Raw genomic sequence first — 21,702 nt, 5'->3', positions numbered from 1 at the left:
AAAAAAAAAAAAAAAAAAAAAAAAAAAGATAATCTTCCTGGTTCTCTTTCTGACTTTCCACATGGTCTTGAACAAATCACAAGCTGTTTGTCTCCTTGGTTTCTGTGGGCGGAGGAGATAAGAAAAGAAATATTCAGCCTTTAATCTTCTCCATGCTCCCGACTTTCATGTCCATGACAAACACTGAACCGAGAAGCTATAAATCCAGCCCCTTTTCCTTATTCCTCATTCCTCCTCTGACTGAATGATGCCTTTACTCCTAAGCTTCTCATTTTGTTTCCAGATCTCAAGTGAGGGCAGGCACCTGGGACACAGGCAGGTCATAGCACTTCTCTTCCAGAAGGCCACATCTCTTTTAGGTTTTTCAAGCTGCTCCTTGGATGAAAGCCCTTCTGTGACTGCATTGCGTGAAACGCATGAGGCAGAAGGATTAGCCTGGGGACACTCTCTGTCCTGGATATGCAGACAGCTACCCCTCTGATCGCAACATCCAACACACCTCCCCAAGTGATGTATTGCTCCTGATGAAGTGCTCTTACAGGCAGTGAATTGAGGAAGAAGTCCAGCTAGAGAGAAACTTCTGCCATGTGTAGTCTCTGGAAGCACAAATCCCCACTTAGCTGGCCCCATGTGATATAATGACAGGTCCTAGGAGTGATTAATACGTAGGACCCTAAAGTCCACGCTTCAGCCCTAGGTGAGATCCCTCACGCTACACCAGGAACAGGAGGGGAGTGACTCCTCAGCCCAGTGCTTCTCCTTGGGGCAGAAGAGGGGTGTTTTGTTGGCTTTTGCCTAGATTTACATTCAGTGCTGAGGCTGAACGAACATCTGGGGAAGTGCCAAGCTCTTATTTATGAGGCAGGCTTGGAGACCCCTCTTCGGTGGCGCCGCGGGGGCTGTTGGCAGCGAGGAGAGCAGCTGCACAGCAAGATGTTGCATCACGGGGGCGTATATAGGTGTGGCCCCTATGGCGGGCTGTTCGTGCCTTGGGGCTACTCTTTACTGCGGTGTCTGACAGATGCTGGCAGGTAAGGGCTGGCCGGCAGGATCCGCGCTGTCTGAAACACAAACGCGCACCAGAAAAAGGTGCCGCGGGGCAGGGATAGGTCAGCTTGCTGGAGTCTTCTTGACAGCTGGATTTCCTGTGCCTGCGCCAGGTCCCTGCCTCGGGTCTCTCCACAGCTCACAGGCTCCATGCAACTGCTGGAGCTTGCTGCTCCTCTGGACATGAGGGGTTGGATTCGGTAGGAGTAAATCTGGGATATGCCGAGGGGTCTGCAAACCACCCCTAGCACAGGTGGTCTCCCAGGTGGATTCACTCGGGTGCTCCCTCATCAGCAGGAATCTCTCCAGCTGCACATGGGCAGGGGTTTGGATTCAGCCCTGCTCTGCAGACTGGGTATAATAGTCCCTGGGACTGCAGGGAGTCCAGCAGATTTTCAGGAGGAAGGTAGAAGCCATTGCAGGGCCAGCTCTTTGTAGCAGGTCACTGCAGGTCCCAGGTATAGACTGTCACATGAAGCCCACCCTTCACAGTCTGAAGGGGTGCATCCTTTCTGCATCAGCTCCACTGCCTCCCAGACAAGCTGCTATCCACAAAACCAGAAGAAACTGGGATCGTAAGTGTTGTATCCCTGTGGGATTTCTAGGAAAAGATATCTAGATCCAATCTACAATTCCCTCCTGGGAAGAGTTAGCAGGGCTGATCTCTCCTTTCTTTCTCTGGAAGTTCCCTGTATGTATGGGCTTTTCCTTCGAGCCCACATTTTATGGCAAAGCAGCTGGTTTCTGTAGCTTCTGCCCTCCCTGTACATCCCTTACGGGAAGTCTGAGCATGGCTTGTACCACAGATGATGCCAGCTTGCGCTACATGCCCTTCAAGCACTTTTGGCATCTTCTGGAAGTGAGTAAAATCCAAGTAAGCACAGGATCACAACTTAGAGAGATGTCCGTAATATTTTCCTGGGTGGCTTTGTGGAGTGCAGAGCATCAGCATTGTGGTTAATTAAGCTGTGGTCTCCATGGCAGCTGGGCTGCAATAGGAAGAATTATGTATTTACTTTCAATTATAGGGGCAGCCTTCATTCCGAGATTAAATGGGAAGCAGCCCCTCTCTCCATGCACACAGCGTCTGTGGGGTGGTTTCTACAGTGGAAGAGGGAAGAAAAGGCTGCTTGTTTCTCTAGATGCCCTTTACTATTCAAGCTCTTTCTATTTTTTTTTAAATTCAGCTGCATCTTATATCAGCCATCTAACAAGCCCCATTCTATTATGAGCTGAAAGCTTTCCCTGAGGAGAGAGCTGCTTGGATCTGCCTTGTGTTTTCCAGTCCATCTCCCAAGTGAGACATACGGACAAGTTAAAACAGGCGCACTTCAGCACGGCCAAGAAGAGGGTGTCAGAGGATTCGCCAGGCATAGAAGCGCTGCCTCTTCTTTCTCTTCACCTTTCACAGTAGATACAGGAATCATCACTGCTCCTGACCCAGAAGGGTTGTCCACACTTGTAGTCACCAATCCCAAAGTGGAGGAGACAGTCCCACCAAAGGCTGGACATCTGCCCTGGTGGTGTGGAGTTGGCTGTGATGAGGAAATGCTTGGGAGGGTGAGGCAGCCTTTGGACACTCTTGCAGGGGGGATAATTTTCCAAACCCATGCTCCGAGAGCATCCCTGGTGGCCCAGAATGGTCCCATGTGGTCCCCAAGTGATTTACCCCATCCTCAGAGCTGATGCCGTGTAAGATGCTGATGCAAGGGGAAAACCCACCGTCTTCAGGCTAGGGAGGAAAGCAAGGAGCAGTCAGACCCAGGAAAGACCAAACCTGGGGCATGTGGTACCAGCCAAGCGTGACATCCTGAGCAGAGCTACAGAGCTGGTGAAACCTCAAGAGAAACTCAGACTTAAAACCCAGTGAAGCTATAACAGAGATTTTTGGGTTATGAAAGTCTGGAGAAACTAGCTCAGAGTTTGAACCCGAATCCTGGCAGCAGCATCCCTGAAGGCACCCAGACAAGGGACTTTGCAGAAGACGGAGTTTTGGGGGAGAGGTTGTTCTAGGCATAGAGGCAAAAGGAGAAGAGATGATGCAGAAACAGAAAGACCAAGAAAAGGGAATTTTGAGGGCCAAGGAGGATGTTGAAAGATCTTATGGAGAAGATCTTCATCTTTATGGCAAATCCAGACCAGCCACTCAGACCATATTTCTGGGCGTGCTCTGCTCACATGACTTGCTGTGAAATCTCACATCCCTCTCTGATTTTGAGCAGCTCTTTTAGTAGCTTGACCCTGGAGCTGAGCTGATTTGGGGTGAGCAGGGTATTCACTGAAAAAAAAAAAAAATGTGCCCTTTCAAAGGGAACCAGCAAGCTGAAATTCGGGTCAAATATAAGCACGTGGCTTCAGCCAGGAGTAGTGAAGGAAATCATTTGGAAGATGTCGAAACGTCTTGTTTCAAAACAAGCCACTTCTTACATCTTTATTTCAAAACTCCTTTTCCTATTTGAAAAGGGCCCCAAGTCAAATGGGAGAAAGGGGCTTAAAAAGGTAAAAGACCCTAAAACTGGAACAAAACCCCGTGGTTTTGGTTGGAGGAATTTGCAGGTTGAGTTGAACTGACGGGTGGGACGTTGCCGTGGCTGGTGGGGCCGGGACAAGGGACGGCAGGGAGAGAAAACATCCCTTTGTCCGGGCTCGAGGAGGGCCATGTGTCGTGTTAATGCTGCCGTGAGGCCACCAGCAGCCGCGGCCGGGCTGCAGATTAGCGCAGCTATCAGGACGCATTTAGATACGGGCGGTTTCCTCCGCCGTTGCTGGCGCGGGGGCACGGGCTGTGGGAAAGCGCTTCCCGACCAGCCGGGGCCCTTCCCTCGCCCATTCCCAGGGCCCGGCCCGGCTGCTAATCGGATTCCCATCGCCCGGCGCGAGATGCGGCCGTGTGACCTCGCTGGAGGTGCAGGGCGGCCGGCGAGCCGTGTGGGAACCAGGCCACGGGAGGCTCCCGCCGAAAGGGGCGGATTTGTCAGGGTTCAGTAGCCAGGGCCTGGCCTCCGGGCCGTGCATCCCACCTGTGAGATCCCTCTGGAGAGGCCGAGCCCACCGGAGTCGGGTGGGATTAACCCTTGGAGGGGCTGGCCCAGTTGCGGGAAGGGATGTGGAAGGGGGTGGAAAGCACATGGGGGATCTGGGTGTCGGTCCATCAGCAGCTCTTGACCTAATATCCCCTGGACTCTGTAAGGCCGAGTGGGATGCAGGTAACTGTGACCCTGGCAGCCTTGTCCCAAGCCACGTGCTGCGCAGGAGCAAGCGCCATCGCCATGGGGTCACCCCGCTGTCCCTGTACAAAACTTCAGCACAATGATGTTAAGGTGCTCGTTTTTGAGGAACGGTTTTGCAGCCAGGGCACTCTGGTTCTGCTGCCTCTGCATTCACGGCAAGGCAGCCAGGGCTGCTCAGGGAAACCCTGGGAAAGGCTGTGGGGGCTGGGGCGGCTCGTGGGAATCGGCGGCCAGGGAGTGTCCCCCCTGCGGGGACCCTTCCAAAGTGAGTGCCAATCCCGCCACCTCCGCCTCGGCCCCCCGCGGCGCTGCCGCGCTCTGCCCGTGCTGCAGAGCCCGTCTGGACCCTGCGCGCCAGCCCGCGGCTCTCGCCGCCCCCCGGCAGCCGCCCCGCTGCGAAGGGGCCGGCGCGGCCCGCGTTCCCAACGCGGGGAGGAAGCTGGGCGAACTTCGCACTGCCGTGTCATGCGAGCCTCCCCGCACACCTCCGCGGCACCCCGCGCCCGCCGCCTCCTCCTTCCTCAGATGTTGCCATAAAGGCATCAGCGGCAGTAAAGAGGTTAACGCGCGCGGGAGGAGGGGGCGGGCGAGAGGGAAGCGTTCCCATGAACCGGCTCCAAGGCTTTTACAGCCTCCCGAGCAAAGTGGAGCATCTGGCCATCGGGGTTCGTTTGCCCCGGAGCAGATGGTGCTGTCCCCTGTCCATGCGGCCGGGCAGGGTGGTGATGGGCTCGAGCTGAGGCTGAGCCCACAGAGCCTTTTGTCACTGGGAGGTTTCTCAGGACTCTCATGGTGGGGGGAGAGAGGGCAGAGAAGAGGTGACTGGGAGGGATCTGCAGCCCTCAGGCTTAATAGGCTCTTGATGCTGATTATAAAAGCCTTGGGGTCTCGGTGCTGATCTGTTCCCCCAGATCTCCCATCTCTGGGGACATGGACACTCTTGTCAGTGGCTCAAGGGCCATGAGCTGTCACCCCAGCACCTTCTTCTTGCTTCTTTCCTGTGCTGATATCTCAACCACAGAAGGGCATAGGGACCTCCTAGCCCTCTTGTCCTTGCATGTGAGGACATCACTATGGAGAGGAGAGGTGGGTGTGGATTTGGTCAGTCTCCCTGGACAAATAAACTTGCTAGAAGGAGGGATGGCAGGTTCAGAGCTACGTGTCCAGTGTGCTCTCCAGAGAGCCTGTTTCAGCTGCCATCTCCTGCCAAAGATACTCTGGTGGTGTATGCATTGCTGATGGAAAAGACTCGGAGAGGTTGTAAATATAGTACCTTCTGTCTCCTCCTTAGGGCTGTGTTGCTGTGCTCAGGAGGCCTGAGCATGTCCTGAAGGCTGTTTTGGGGCTGCCATCCATGTACCATAGGGATACATGGCCAGAAACATCTGCCACATTCGCTGTGCTTGTGAGTAAGGTGAATGGTCAAAAACACTCTTGCCAAAGAAGCTGTAGAGATTAGTGACGTAATGGTATAGCACCGTAACCGGATCTGAATTTAGCAGGCTCCTGGATTTCATAAGAGGAATCTTCCTGTACACAGGAGGTTTCCATGCCTGGGGCACACAGCAAGGCTGGAGCAGACGCTCTCAGAGCAGGAGATGCTCTGACGCTCTCAGAATCATAACATAACATGAATCATGCCTTTAGGTTCTTTCCTCTCAGTGGTACCACAAAGTGACTCTGCACCAGACCAGAGCTGCTGTTTGCCAACTTGCATCCATCCTTGGTGCCTGGAACACTTTGCAATCAGCTGCCTTGTGTGTCTTCCAGTCTCTACAAGCCCTAATTCTCCATAGCTCCTTGGCAGTGGCACATCAAACAACCCTTCCTCCCCTCCATTAGCAGGCAGTTCAGCTTCCCTTGGAAAAACAAGGTACAAAGATATATCCCCCCACCATCAACTGCAAACTCTTCCCAATTAGCTTCTAGATGCAGACAACTCTTGGCCCCTTGTCAGGAGCATTCCCAGCATCTAAAGGGAACAAACAAGCTCCCATCTGCATATCTCCCTCATTAACATGCACTCTCACGTCCCTCCATTGGCTCCTTTCCTCTGGGCTGCTCATCGATTCCCCCATACATTCCTCTCGGGCTGTACCTCCGAGAGGGCTGCAAGCATACCAGCTCTTTGCTCTTGCCCCTTTCTCCATCCAGCCTAATTAAAATCTGGCAGGTTTGTCCTGCATGGCAGAGCCTTGGAGAGCAACATCCAAAGGATGCTGAGACAAAAGGGGCCAGGGCTGGTTTGCAAGGGGGGTTCGGGCTCATTAGCAGAGACATGGTAGCACTTTCAGCTCTGCTGGGCTGGAGGCTCAGAGGGATTCAAGGCTGATGCGGGGAGAGAGCAAAGGTGCCTCTCTCTTCCCTGTCTCCCCCCAGGTCTGGGCCCCCAGGCCACACAGCCCCATATCCATCCATGCTAGAGAGTAACCTCATTGCTTATTCCCCTCTGAAGAGAGATTTGAGCTTCCTGATTTACCCCTATCTGCGTTTGCAATCTTTAACAAAATAGCTCTGGGCCGTCTCCTCGGCAGCTGTGACATAATTGCTGTTACCAGAGATTTAAGCAAATCCTCACTTTTGCTCTTCACACACTAAAGCACTTTCTCACCACCTCTCCCTGTGAGAGTTGGCAGCACTCTGAAGCGGGAGCCTTGAAAATAACTTCCCTCTTTCCAAATTTCTGCTCAGAGGTTAAAGGTCTGGGGTCCTTTACTTGGATCCATTTTGCCTTCCCTTAGCGGACATGATACCATGACGCCAACTTCTTTTCTCTTCTTGACACCTTCTTTTAAGCATTCCTAAAACAACAACCCGTCTTCAATGACACAGGATGTTATGTGATGATTTTTAAAGATACCATGTTGCTCCAGGGTCGTGAGACCTCCTCTCCTCAGAAGCAGGATTGGCTGTTCCAGCTCCTCCAGGCTTTCTCCTGGGCCCAGCCCCACTGGTGAAGGTGTACTTCCTGGAGACCTGCGAGAGTTGTCCTTCCTCGGGGCGAAAGAAATGGGAGAAGAGAGCTGAGGAAACGGCTGAACTCGCCAGTGCCTATAGAGACCTTCAGATATCCCTTTGTTGTCCCAGTCATCCCACAGAAAAAAAAGGCATTCATTCCATGCCTTTGCTAAGAATACAGAGAATTTGTGACATCTGTGGCTCTGCCAGCATTCTCCTCCACCCTGCAGGTCCCCAAGCTTCCAGGAGGACAGCTGTAAGATATTCTAGGACAGCCTGTATCCTCCAGTCTCTCCGGCTTTTCCTACCTTGGCTCCATGATGTCCCAAAGGGAAGACAATGCTAGCGCAGATCTTCCTCTGGAAGTCTGTTTACCAGAGGATGGGAACAATTTTCCAGATGTGCTGGAGGGAAGTGGCTTCATCCAGGGACCTGCCCACCGTGTGCTTTGTATCCCCACTAAGGCATCTTTTATTTTAGTACGGAGGATGTATGTGTTCGGCAGCTGGCCCCACTCGCATAAGCCTGGGCCTGCTCCCAAACACCTCTGTCAGGCCCACACGTGACAAAGCGCACGCTCACACGCATCCCCAGTGGCTCGGCAGCTGCGAGCAGGAGGCCCTGCGGAACACGGAGGAGAGCCGTGCGCTGGGCCAGACTTCCCAGCTGCTGCATGGGCTTCTCCTACATCCAAGAGCATCTCTAACGCATTCAGAAACATGATTGCAGGTCATGTCCCCTCCTCAGTTCTCCTGTAAGGCAGCCACCCCAGCATCGGTCACCCACTTGCCTACCCCATCGTCCTCAGAAGTGTTTGCTTTCCCGCAAAGCTCAACATACTTAACCACATCCTCCACCTTGCAGCCTGGACGTGTGCTTGCTCTTCAAAGAAGGTGTAGCAAGTAGGCAGCTTGGTTTAGCGAGCAGAAAATAATAAAAGGAAACGTGGGAAGCTCAAGTGCAATAGGAAGCAGATAGATGAGTGCTAAAGGCAACAGGGGAAAGTCAATGGCAAACAGCTGTAGTGCAGATGCTGAGCAGAAATGAAAGCTGCATCTCCAAGGCCAAACTGTGACTAACGAGCAGATGCAGCCTGGGATGAGTAAAAAGGTTTATCACTAAGGGAGAAGGTCATTTGTCACATTAGGCAAAACCAATGTGTCACAAATGGGAAACTGCAAATACTCTGTGACACTCTACTCTGGCAGAAAGAAACCACAGACAAATCAGAGGAGAGCAGCCCGGGCAGTAAAGCATTTGGAGGAAGCAAACTGGGCAGGAGGAGAAAGGTCTTGATCCAACTCGATCCCATGTTTAGGTTTAAGTAAGTAAACAGTCCCATTCATGTTCAAGTACTTTAATGTTTTATTGAACCAGGATTTAAAAATGTGATGAAATGTCTGTGTGAATTCAAAGCAGAGACTCAGCAGAGAAGAGGGGGAGGAACCGATCAGTCAGCACAAGAAGGCTGGAGATAAGGAATCCGTCAATGACTGGTTTATATCAGCAGAGCTTCACTGGGATTACACAGCTACTCAGCAGAGAGGAGCCAGGAGTGCCTTTACATGGACTAAACACATCTAGTATCTGTACTAAATCAGGCATTTTAATGGGATTGGGAAGGGAAGGGTGCTGACTGCTCTGAGAAGAAGAGACATTAGGATCTCTTTAGACTAGTCGCTGGTCTAGATGTCACCCTGTCTGCGGGAAGAACAAGGGGATTTGGCAGTCAGGCTCTGCTGATGCTGCCAACTCCTGGCAATCCTGGACAAGCATCCAGAAGCACAAGCTTGTGCTGCAGACCCAATGCAAGCAGGGCTATCCCTTCCTAAGTAAGCACCTGGGAGCATTTAGCAACCCGGTCTTGTGAATCTCTAGATGCCACAGGAAAGCCTGAGACAGGCAAGTGAGAGCCTCTGAGATGTTATGAGTTGGGTTTTTCCAATGCAGGACTGAAGAGCGTGTGGAATGAGATGGAGGCAGACTCCTCCCTGTCTATTTCCTCACTCTTCAGAAGTTTTAAGACTGCTGTTGCTGCTCCCACAGTGCTCTGACAGAACAAAGACAAGATGATTTCACTTGTGTGGCTTCTTTCTTGTACACCCAAGCTGGGCAAAGCCCAGATTTGTATGTGATACACTAGATTTCATCGTTCATTTTGTCCATACTGTGTGCGTCTGTGCGTGTCACCCTCTCCATTTCCTTCGGTCTGCCTCGGGGCTGCTTGCCAAGTGCACAGGGCTTCCTCCCATACCTGCTTTTTGTTGGTTGTCTGAGTACAGAAGAGGCAGTCCCGGGAAGCAGATGTCGATACAGCCTCCTCTTCAGAGAACGGTCCCCCTGGGCCGCTTGAAGAGCCGTCCATTCGATAGGTCAGAAGTGCCGGTGCCTTTCTGCTTTGTCCTAAGGATCCAGTCCCAAGCTGTGCTGTGAGGTTCCCACAGCTGCTCCACAATGGAGACACAACAGGCTCCTCTGGGGACAAAACCTAATCTGAGAGATACCGAAGCTGAGAAAGCTCTTCCTAAAAAAGACACAGTCAAAAGCTCTCGGATGCCCTGTGTCCACTGATATGCGATACGCTCCTCTGTGGTACGGTTACCTTCAGGCAGCATTGTCTGCCCCGGCTCCCCTGAATGTGACACTTGTTCCCAAATACCAGCAGGGAACAATGCGGTGGGGAAAATGTCAGGGGAGACACGAGGAAAAAGCCATTCTGTTCCCCCACGGCCTGCAAGTAAATATCAAATGCCAGTGCGAAAGGGGAGGGAGGGCAATGACGGGGGAGAGCACAAAAAGGAAAAAGCCTGCAATTGAGAAATGCCTTAATGAAACTAGGTCATGGCTATAGAGTGACAGGCAGAAAAGAGGCAGTGGAGGAGGAGGGTTGGAGACACACCTCTCCCCGGGCAGCTTGTCACTGCCTGTGGCCTCCCTGAGACAGCTCTTGCCTGTGAGATGAGGAGAAATTGCTGGTGTGGTTTGCATGGGTTGCCCAAAGAGGAAGAGAAAGCCTGCAGTCATTTCTCTGCATCTCTCTAGCTGCTCTGTGTGGTATTTTGTCTGGGGTATGGTGTTTTGAAACTATGAAATCTCTTATGGGTTCTGTGGGCCTTTTGGTTAGTGACGTGAGCTTTGGCCAACCTCTCTCCTTAATCACGCAGAAGACAACAGAGCTGCAAGGGAAGGGACATTTCCACCTCCAGCACCTTCACAAGGCCCAGTGGTGTGGGAAAAGGCTTGCTCCAGGGGAACAGAAGGGCAGACAAGATGCAAAATGTCCCTGGGAAGCACCTTTACCAGGGCTGGTGCAGGGGAACCCCAACAAGATCAGAGCAGGGGGTTGAGGACAGCAGGCAGTGGCAGGGTTGGCCTCACTCTGCAGTGTTTGAGCACTCCTCTTGTCATTGTCACCACAGCTGAGATCAGTTGCCTGGAGGCAAAGAGATTTTGCAGGGTATCCTAGATGCCCAAAATCTTTCCAAATTCCCCCATGCTTCCAACTTCTTTTGCAGCACGCATAGAGCCAACAGATTCTTTCTCATAGACTGCCTTGAGGTTGATTGGAAATAATCTAATTTTCTTTCCTTGTCTTTTCTTCCTCCTTCCACTGAAGTCAAATCTTCTTCTGCCCCCTCCTTCCTGTAGGCCACACAGTGTTTTTTCCTCTCTCAATATGTCTCATTGTCCCTCCAAGGGAATCTGTGTCCAGCTGAATGTGCTGCTTGGCCAGTGAGCTGGTCACCATCTTTCTTGTGTCCTCTCACAGATGGGGAGACAGTCCTTTCAGTGTTCCCATGATCCCTGGAGCTCAGACAGTGTAGGCAGGAGTTGTCTATGTGGAGCTTTATCAAAGGCTTTCTGGAAATCCAAATAAACACTGTTGTGAACGCACTAGCTATCAGCTGTCCTCTTCAAATAGACAGAGAACTTGCCTCTCCTCTTCTCTTTCCAAGGGTGGAAAGAAAGATCAACTAGTTCCACATATTTGTGTCAGCTTGGTTTCTCTCACTCACCAATATCCAACACCACTGGGATGCCCTGGCAAGTCTGTGTCAGCTCAGTCACAACAATGAGGCAAGAAAATAGGATTTCTACTAGCCCAAGCTTAAGGGCTGACACAGAATTCGTTACTGGTAGAGGTGGTTTTCCCACTGATTTTGTCAGTTTTTGTACAGCCTTCTAAAAAAAATCGCTGCAAAAAGCATTAGACTGATATGGAAGGAAGCAGAGCAGCATAAGAAGAAGTCAGATGAGCTGCAGAAACAAATCTGACCAAGCACGAGCATTGTAAGGCATAGCCTCCTCTTGAAAGAGATTCCTCTTTCTAAACATGACTGAAGAGGCATAACTATATTTCAAAGAAGCTCTTCTAAAGAAGTGAAATCTGAGTTTGACATAGATAGTTCAGGACCAGCACACACACAGGGAGATGACACATGTTCTCACTTCAGTTGGCTTGTTGAGACATGGAAGATAGAGGAGGATCCTATTGAGATCCTAAACAGTTATGAGACACTGGAGGACAAGGCTGGAGACCAAATACATGCCATGTTGTCTCACTGTCTGTTGGCAGTGGAACATGATGGATTGGAAGGGTGAACCATAAGGGAATGTTCTTCAATTTGTGCAGTGACCCACTGAACAAGCCATAGCAGAGCCAAGTGCTGAAACAGCATTTTTGAGAGACTCATGTGTTGCAAGAATTGATGAAAGACTTCCTGAAAAAAGTAGGCAACTCAGGAGCAACCCCATCTGCTGCCAGGCGGCCACACAGAAGGGTGACCCTGTATTACAAGATAACAAGATTTATTCTGGTCCTTTTGATAGGATTTTGATTAAGACTTCCATGCTTGCTAGAGTATTAAGGCTGGTGGGACAGCTTGGAGGACTGAAGGACAACATTTTTGGGGGTGTTTTGCAGTCAGCATTTTGCCCAGAGATTTATGGATGCTTGTTTGTCTTTGAGTAAGAGCAGTATGAACATTCAACTGCTTATGACCAGACTATAAGACAGAATCCATCAAAACTGACAAAATTAGATGAACTCAAAATAAACCTCAAGACCCCTGGCATATCAGTAACCCAAACAAACCAGGCTGACAGCATTCACTTGGACCTCAGGTCAGCTGGCTTCTCGCCCAGTAGTGTGCCTTGCATCCAGAAAATAATGATCTCACCACACAGAGGAGCCTGAGATCAAACCACAACCAAGAAGGCAGCCTCTCCGTCCTGTGCTTGTCCTGACAGTGACTCATGGCTGGTTCAAACACTCATTTAGAAAAATGGCTGTCTTGAATGGACACAGACACACAGGCCTCATGCCTTTGGGGTGAGATCCTCAGGTAGGGCACATCACCATGATGCCACCAGTGCAGCTATGGTGCGTCACACCAGTGCTTGCCTTAGCTCTTTTCAGGTTTGTTTCTGCCACACTGGACAACTCTATGTCAGCAGAGAAAGCTCAGCAGCCTGACATAGGCTCTTAAAGACCTGAAGGTACCCAAACCCTGCACTGGTGCCTACTGTGGCACACAGACACAGCTCTTTCAGAGCAGTGTAGACATCCAAGGATGGGGAGAAGAGGTCCTCGTAACTCACAAGGTCTCCGACCCGCTACCTCCATTCACTGCACTATCCAACCTTTCAAGAGGCTCACAAACCAAAGGCAACAGTGGATGAGCCAGGACTGTTGGAGGCTCTACTGGAGAGTTGGTGTCATTTGAAAACATAACTTTCAAAACAAAGCCCAGCTTCAAGTGCTGTGAAGCAGGTTTTTGACTAAGGAGTCTCCAGCGGACTAAATTCACTGTTACTGGATGTTTTGAACCTTATATTGGGCTCGCCATCCTTTGTCACCTGTACATCTAAGGCAAGAGGAGGAGCAGGAGCACGTGTGCTCACTGCTCTGTCTGCTTGCTATGTCCAGGAAATCTTCCTGCACTATTTTTTGCAGCACTGACCTCACTGCTCCTATCAGCCTGCCCTTTTCCAGCTTCCTCTCCCTGATATCTGGCTTTTGCCCTGTATTTCCTAATGCATTGAGCAATCACCTTAAGCCTTGCTTCACATTTCTAGAATTCTTGTTTATCTCCCCAGCGCGACGCTGGGCTCTGATGGGGCCTTGCCTTCCTGTCCTGCCTGGCCAGTTCCTCTGTTTCCCTATAACATAAATTACCAGGCTTTTTTTACCAAGGGCAAACAACTCAGTACCAGAAGAGTTGTTTTATTCTGTCCTGTCTGCTCAGATCTGCATGGTCCTGGGTGCCTTCTCCATCATTCACCACCTGCAAAGAGTTTTTCTTCTGTCCTAGATGTGGACAGTGTCTAAAATTCCTGCTGCAAAAAAGCAATTCTCTGCTCCAGAGAACTTGGAGTATCCTGAAGCCTCTGACTGGTCTCATTCTGGCCACTATTGTTTGCAGGGAAGCATAAACTTCAATCCCGAAGGACACGGAGGGAAATGAAAATTTGCTTGCCGCCCCCACCTCTTTGCGTTCCCCTTGTGACCTCTCTCCCTTCCATGATCCCACACTGTTCCCTCACAAAGAAAATTCTTCCTGGATTATATTTTAATATCTGCAAAGCCTCAAGTTTGAAAGAAAAACAAATGCAAAACCGGCTCATGAATCTCCTCAATGTGAAAAAAAAAGTGAAACAGCATCTCTTGCTCTTGAGAGATTGTATAGGAACCACATGAATGGATTAGGGTGGCCGGAGTTGACACACACACATACTGTTAGACTGGGGGGGATTGAGACATCAGAAACTCAATCTGCAAGAGAAGAGACAATCGTGCAGCACAAGCAGAGAGCTAGACAGCAGCCACCTTGGGAAGGCTTAGTCCCTCTTTCTCCTCACATTTCTGGTTTGTATCCCAGACTTCTCTGTGCATCTATAATATATTCCCCTGGTAAGGATGGTCAGGCAACAGTGAACAGCACGTGGATGTGAACAGCATGGGCAGCCTGGGTACCAGGATTGGGGCTTGGTGGCACCACTTCAGCCTATGGAATCCCATTCCAGGAAAGTCTGGCTGGAATTTAACTGGTAAGCAAGATGCTGGGAAAGGAAGGTCTTGATGGTGCCTGAACTATCCTGTTTTGCATTTGAGCCCACTCGGGGCTCTATGGAGATGACAGCCTGTCTGTGCCAGCCCTTTGAGAGATAAACACCAACCCTGACGGACCCTGGCTCCTGGCACGGGCACCAACGGCCCCTGGGAGGTACTGGAGCGTTTTGTTGTTTTGCAATGGATGGAGTTGTTACAAACGGGAAGCAAGGTGAAAGATAATGATATAATATGGTTTCCTTTTCCCTCTTGGCTGCCAGTTTGAATCCAGCCCAGGTCAGTAGTGGATGGACAGGACCTTTTGGATGCCTGTCCAGAAGTGTGTGCAAAACGAGCTGCCTGGCTGCATTCCCACTTCCGATGGGGCAGGTGCCTACGTCACCTCCATGGGCCTTAGCTCTCTCTGGTTCTTGTTCCAGATGAGCAGCTTATTCCAAAATAAAAGTCATATTATTCTGAGTGCAAAAAACAGGATGACTAATCTGGAGTAAAGTGCTTTTTCCTCCAAAACGGATAACCCTCTCCCAGGATCCAGTCTCAGAATGGGGATTGTAGTTAATTCCCTAGTTAGACAACACTTGAAATATACCCAGAGGAAATGCCTGTGTCATCTGTGGTTGTGGTCCTCCAAGGTCAGGCAGATAAAGGGGATGTTGATGGGGCAAAGGAGAGCGATCATTCCGCCAGCCATAAGAGGAGCGAGTGTTTTACTGAGGACTCTCTTCTCTGCGAGTGCAAAGTCCATTGCCTGTCACCCTTCCTGATACAAATCTTTCCAGACCACGGGGAAAGGAACAAGGAATTTCTTCGTTTTATGGGGTTTGGCAGGATATCAGACAACAGAGGCTGCCCATGAGTTCCAGGGTGCCTGGTACAGCCTTCTGATCCCTCAAGAATCTGGTATCCCATGGTACCCAATGCAGTGGCCAGGTAGAGTTATTTTCTTCCGGATAGGACAGCTGCCTCTCAATATTTTGCATGCTTCCCCTTTTGTACAAATATATTGTGGCCTGAAGAAAGGCTCTTGGTTGACTGGGTGTTGAGAGCATCATTGCACATCTCCTGGCTGGGGAGTTCCTGGAAGGACTCCATGGTGAGAAGGTTTGTAAGGGACTCAGGCAGGAACATTTTCCCAACATTTCCCAATATGTGCTGTTTCTGGCCAGCAGTTTCTAATGTCCATTGGGCTTCCTAGTCACCCTCGTAATAACCTGTGTGAGATGAATTTGAAGGGGACCGCCCAAAACCCAGAAGAGTGACCAGTGCTGGGTGTCTTGGTGTGAGGTTTCAGCCTGCGGTGGGGAGTTAGAAATTCATGCTGGGTAGGGCATTAGCCCGAGACTAAATATCATCTAGGGGTTTTGTCTGATGACTGACCAATCTGGGAAGGAATGTTTTGAACTCTCTTAATGCTGCATGGATTTGTTCCGACTTGTATATGTTTAGGGCTTTAAAATGTTCTCTTCCCAAAGGGATCATCTGTTCTTGGTTAGCTACCACGAGGGCATTCCATGGCTCTGGTGGATTTGAATGGATAGAAGGACTTGTCATAAAAGACTCTTAACTCCCCAAAGGCTTTAGCGAAATAAATTTTTAATGAAGTTTAAGAAGTGGATCTGAATGCTGCAGAACAACATGATCCTAGAGCAGCTGGGCTGAAATCTTTTCATGTTAGGAAACCGTTTCTCTGTGTGCCAGTATTGCAAGAGTAAATATTGACTTACAAGTATTCTATTTGCATTTATGAAGAATTCTTTCTCTCTTCTTTTTTTTTTTTTTTTTAAGTATCAGTCCTTTTCACCTGGAGCCTTTCTACCAGCTAAATCGCTGTTGTAAATTCCAATGTTTGTTGACATCCTTGTCCTTAGGGTGTGGGCGTGCTTTTAGGAGCCCTCATGAAAGCAGCAAAAGAAGATCACTTTTGTTATGCCGGGATGGAGAATTGCAGGTTTTATGGGGAGCTTGGAGTGTTTGGATTGCCTGTTTTTCTCGAATGCTAACAGGGGATCTCTACAGAGCCAGTTCCTCCTTCTTTTCTGTCTACAAAGGTTGCATATCAGCTTCTAGAAGAGCAATATTTAGTAGCTTCCAGTAAAACTTAGGTCTGTTAGAGCTACTCTTACCGAGCTTCAGTGACTGGTATTTGGATGGATTGTCTGATACCTGACTGCTCTTGCTTCCTGCAGCTTTCCAGCACAATATAGAAACTGTCACTGGAGCATCCCAACCCTGCAAGTCACTTCCCTTACCGCAGCCTGCGGATTGCCTGCTGTCCCCAAAGGAGCTTGTGATGGTCCCTTGTGCTGGCAGGCAGGGCTGCAGCTGGGATGTGGCCCTGCAGAACACTTCCTACTTACAGGAGGCCAGAAAGCTGACAGCCTGGAAGGGATGCAAAGTCCAAGCACGTCCCTCATCACAGGGATAACCAGAAGAAAAGTACTCAGCCTGTACTTTGAGATCTGTACTTTGAACTGCACAACGGTCCCTTCACACGGATCTTCAGCGAGTCCCAGAACCACGGGGCAGTGCTCATGGGGCTGGGAGTTGGTTCTGGAGGCTGCAGAGCAGTTTATCTTGCGGAGTGTAAAACTTCCTGCGGTGACTCTAAGTGCTGGCAACACCCGTGTGTGAAGGAGGGCCGGCTCCAGGCTCGCACGGGGTTGGTATTTCACATCCTGCGCACGCGAGCCCGGCCGGCAGCTCCTTTCCTGATTGCTCTGCCCAGGGGCACTTACACTGAGGGGTGAGAGAGCAATTCCCAATGGAGAAATTCCTGGCTGCAGGACTCCCTCCCTGTTTGCAATCACAGAGGGATGAAGTGCATCCAAGTATTACATGTCACCCTGGAAGATGCTGCACTTCAGTGTCAGAGTAAGTGGCTCCTATATGAAGGTATATAAAGTGGATTTATGTGCCTGTGTAACAGCAGAGTATGGATGAGGGCTTCCCAGGGGATGCTTTGGATATCCAGGACTGCCCAGCCAGGCTGCATGATGCCTGGGACTGTGTGAGGGACAAACCAAGGAATTTTTGGCTCTGCTCTGATCCTCTTCTCACCTTGACCTTTCAAGGAGTGGGAAAAGGAAGAGAAACACACGTGTGTGTTTGCAGCACAGGGAGCCGAGCGCCGGGGCGATGCTGTGGTCCAGGCCCGTCCTCCGAGAACAAAGCCGCTCTACAAGAATACCTGAAAGAGGAAGACTACAGTCCAGCTTCCAGTTCCCCAAGGTAGCACACAATGGGCAGCCACGCTGAGATGTTTCCTGCCCTCCTATTGTTCCCCTTCCCAGGCCCCAACAAAGCTCCACACAAGCTGTCTGCTAAAAGACAGACTAATTATGACAAAGAGCTAACCAGGTCCCTGTTGTGTTCGTTAGCCTTGGGGCCATTGCCAGCGCAGCTGGGCGAAGGTGTCTCTAGCAAGCGCACGTTGCTGGCAGCCTTGCTCAGTCTCATCCCATCGCTCAGCTGGTCTCACGAGCCATCCCAGTCCCCCCACTCCTCTTCCTGGTGCCTGGACACCTTGGATGCTGCCATATCCTGGTGCACTGGAGAGGATGCTCCCTGCTCGCTCGCCAGCGAGTGCATAGGACATCTCCCTGCCAGGTTAGGGGACCAGTCCTGTCCGCAGTCCTCACGTGCCTTTATTCTCTCTCATTTCCTGGTCCCAACTCTTCTCTCCTAATTAAATGGCAAAAACACGTGGGAGCCAAGCCAGGCACGAATCATTTTAGCGCAGCAATTAGCCCGAAGTGAGCGAGGGACAATTAGCGCTGCGCTCTGGAATTCGCCCATTGTGCCTCTCATTGTATGTTTTTGCCTTAAAAGGGGGCCAGCGTGTTGGGAGGAGAGCGAGGGCCCCTGTTCGCAGAGCAGGGCTGACATTTGCACTATGTTAGTCATGCTACATGTCAACATTTTTGTGAGCTTTCCAAAAACAGAAATTCTAATGGGATGTTTTAATCCCGTCCTCACCCCCGCACACTTCCCCCTCCTTCCCCTTTCAACTCCCACCTCCCTCCCTCCTCCTCCTCCCAGCCTCTAACACCACTCTCTCATCTTAGGCTCCCGGAAACCAGGCGAAGTCAGAGCAGCAAAATTCCTACTTAAACTAACATCCCATGAAAAATGAACTGTTACTTTTAATCCCTTTCACAGGGGGAGTGCGTTCCCGGGGGTGCCGTGGGGCAGGGGCTGGTGGAGACCACCAAGGCAAGCTGGGGGATCTTGCCTCGCTCATCCACCTTTGACAACCACACCGGGGATTGCAGCTGGAGACCCCAAGGGCACGGAAGCAGCAGGAATGGGGGATCCGGTGAGAAGCCGAGCCCCCCGGGGGCAGCTGGTGTTTGGAAAGGGCCTTGGCCAGAGCCCCGCGGGGCTGGGGTGACTCGTGCATCTGCTCGGCGCCGGCCGCAGGGTCCATGCATGGGCAACACGGGAGCTACCGCTGCTCCAAAGCGGGAGGATGGCTCCGAGCGAGCCGTGCAGGGAGAGCAGGATGCAGGGATAGTGGAGCCGTGGATGCGGACCGCAGCGGGACAGAGGTGGCATCCCCAGGGTCCTGCTGTCACCTTGTTGTCCCTGCGGCTGCTGTGAGGGTCCAGGTCACGAGCTGGTATTGCATGGGACAAGAGGGGGAAAATAGCATCCCATTGGGCCCAGCTGCTGTTTTCACAGGCATCTGAAAGCGGGGACATGCAGGGGTGATTAAGGTAGGGAATAGAGTGAAGGAGCCTTGGGAGCAGCAGCCACCTGGGCTCGTCGCTGTTGCAATGGTGGAAGCAACAACCTTCCCGTGGCTGCTGTTTTTTGTGCTTTGCTGTTACTGGAGACAGGGCCCCGGGTTAGATGGACCTTGGCCCAACCCAGGGAAGCCAGTCTGAGGTTTGACTCCTGCCTCTCCCCGGAGTAACCTCCAAACCCTTCCCCTGTGGTCAGCTCCAGGCTCAGCTCCAGAAAGGCAATGGGGAGAGAGACAGCTCAGCACAGGAGCATGAAGAAATCAGGGGCCATAAAAAATCAGAGGCCAGAAATGAGAGGCCAGGAGCTGCAGAGCTGCCCTCATCCCATCTCCAGCTGGAAGAAGCCTTTGAGACAGACTGGCCATGATCTGCAAGCGATGTGGTAAACCATAACCTCGGCGGGACCTCTGGCTCTCCTTGACCAGGCGGATGTGGCCGGGCACCGTTCCTGACCTGCTGGGAAACCGCAGCAAAGTGGCAGCACCCTGGCTGCAGCAGACACGGTGCCAACCCAGAATCACATTTCCTGTTAATATTAAACAGCACATGGTGGTGATACCCCCTTCCAGAGGGTCTCTAAAACTCACTTGTTTGCTGTCTTTGCTCCCCTGGATCGCACGGGAGACCTGCAGCTGGAGATGGGACCTGCACCCAGCCTGGGGGGATGAGGAAAAGGTCCCCAGCTCCCCTAGGAGATGCTGGTGGGAGAAGAGAAGGGCACGGATCTGGGGACAGCAGGGCTCCTGGGATCAGTGGGTTTGCTAGCTCATACACCTTTCCCTCCTTTGTTCACTCTTGCTATGTATTTTCAACATGAAAAAATCCCTCCACAGAGGAAGAGCCAGAAACCTCCCCCTGCACAACTGCTGCTGGCAAAATCCTCCTCGTGAGAGCTGTCTCAGCCTCAAAAGCCAGGGAGAGGCATTAAATCAGCACAGGGCATCCCAACACCCTCTTCCCTCGCTTGCTTTCCGCATCCGCATGGCGCTCGGGAGGCAGCAGGATCCAAAGCATCTCCCGCGGGAGAGGAATGCAGCAGCCTGGAGTGCCGGGACGGGGGGACCAGTCCCCTCCCGCCACCGCCAAAGCCCGGAATTCTTAGACCTGAAGGAGTCACCACTAAATTCCATTCAACTGACAGCAAAGAAATCAAATCCTTTTAAAGAGAGCCCACTTTCCCCGCAAGAATGCTCCCGCGGCCTTTTGTTGCAGGGCTTTGCTTTCTCCCAGCGCCTCCGAGGAAGCCGCTCCAATACATTAACCAGTTTAACTTGCTCGTGACCCCCTCTGCCCGGCGCACAAAGAGGCTCTGCTCCCGCTTTTTTCCCCGGCTCCCTTTCAGGAGCTAAATCCCCCGCTGTTCTCCTGCGCGCTGGCTCTCCTGCTCAACCTTTCTCAGGCCTCTGCTTCAGCCCCGGGAAATAATAACGCTTTGCATTTCTATAGCCCCCCGGCCTGGTGCGGTCCCGCCGCGCAGGCTGTGCACGTCCCCGGCGCGGGGACACTTGGGGTGGTGGGGACGAGTTGTCAGGTTGGGGGTCACATCGGGCTGGGGAGTTGGGCACAAGGTCCCGCTCCAGAGCAGGAAGGGTCAGGACAGGGATGGTGGCCAAAGGGGACCCCAGCTCCTTGTTTCTCCATTGCTGCCATCAGTGGCCACACTGCGGGTCTTGCAGGAGCTCCAAGGCTGGGGTCCCTGCTCCCACACGGGATTGGGGCAGCATGGAAACACTTCTCCCACTGCAGCCACTGGGATGGTGCTGCCAGGCCCCCTTGCTGCAAGGGCAGGAGGGTTTTCCCTTCCCAGAGTGGCTAAAAAAGATGCAGCAGAAGGAAACGCGAGCCCATGTGCTGGCCCTGAATAGAGGATTCCCGTTCCCTCGCTCTGGCACAATGCGAAGTTAACCAAACGGCAGGACGGGAGCACAGCAATGTGCCATAGGGCTGCCGCTTTCCGAGGGGTAATTGATGCAAAGTCGCTTTTGTGCTCTTGGAAAAGCCAGGGTAGAAAAAGAAAAGGGAGGGGGTGGTGGATCAGGATCGCCCCTCCGTCCTCTGACATCTCCGTCCCGCAGCCTGCATGCCCGGGTGTCGGGCCGAATCCAGTTAAATACACACGACAGCACAGTCCTCCCTAAGTGTGCCTTTGACAGAGCTTTTAACCCCTGTCTGGCGAAGCAGAGAAGCTGCTCCCGGCGCACAGGGCAGCTTTGTGGGTCCCCTCGGAGCGCCGGGACGCGCTCCTCTCGGGCACTGCTGTGCTCTGGGAGTCCTGAGCGCTCAGAGCGCGCGCTGCGGTCCAGCAGCGAGCGAGGACCCGTGCACAGGGCTCTAAGGCAATTTAAACCATCCTCATGCTGCTCCGCAGCTGTAAGGGGGGTGATGCCCCTGCCTTGTGCCGGGCTCTCTTGTGGAAATCAGCACAGGTTCGTTTTCAGCAGGAACGAGCGGTTTGTGCTCCTTGGAGGGCTGCCCTAAGCCTAGTTTGGGGGAGATGATGTGGGTGTTGGGTCCTGCTTCACCGTCACCTCTCCCCCAGGATGGGTGGCAGATGCCGGGCAGAGCCAGGAGCAGAGGTGCCAGCAGAGGAAGCCGTGGGGACGCGTGTGGCCCATGGCCTCGTCCCGCGGGAGGGAGCCGCGATCCAACG

General features: G+C 52.0%; 1 long non-coding RNA gene across 1 annotated transcript; it reads left to right on the top strand.

Moving 5' to 3' along the window:
• Positions 1–1,448: 1,448 nt before the first annotated feature.
• LOC112959984 lies at positions 1,449–3,621 on the top strand. The gene is made up of 2 exons (XR_003251686.1): positions 1,449–1,622; positions 2,235–3,621. It is a non-coding gene; the product is annotated as an uncharacterized LOC112959984 (long non-coding RNA).
• The last annotated feature ends 18,081 nt before the right edge of the window (positions 3,622–21,702 follow it).

This window comes from Nothoprocta perdicaria, unplaced genomic scaffold (genome assembly GCF_003342845.1).
Source record: "Nothoprocta perdicaria isolate Ctin4 unplaced genomic scaffold, notPer1 scaffold_12, whole genome shotgun sequence".
NCBI classification, from domain to species: Eukaryota; Metazoa; Chordata; class Aves; order Tinamiformes; family Tinamidae; genus Nothoprocta; species Nothoprocta perdicaria.
The sequence above is the reverse complement of the archived record's forward strand: the minus strand, read 5'-3'. Positions and strand labels throughout refer to the sequence as shown.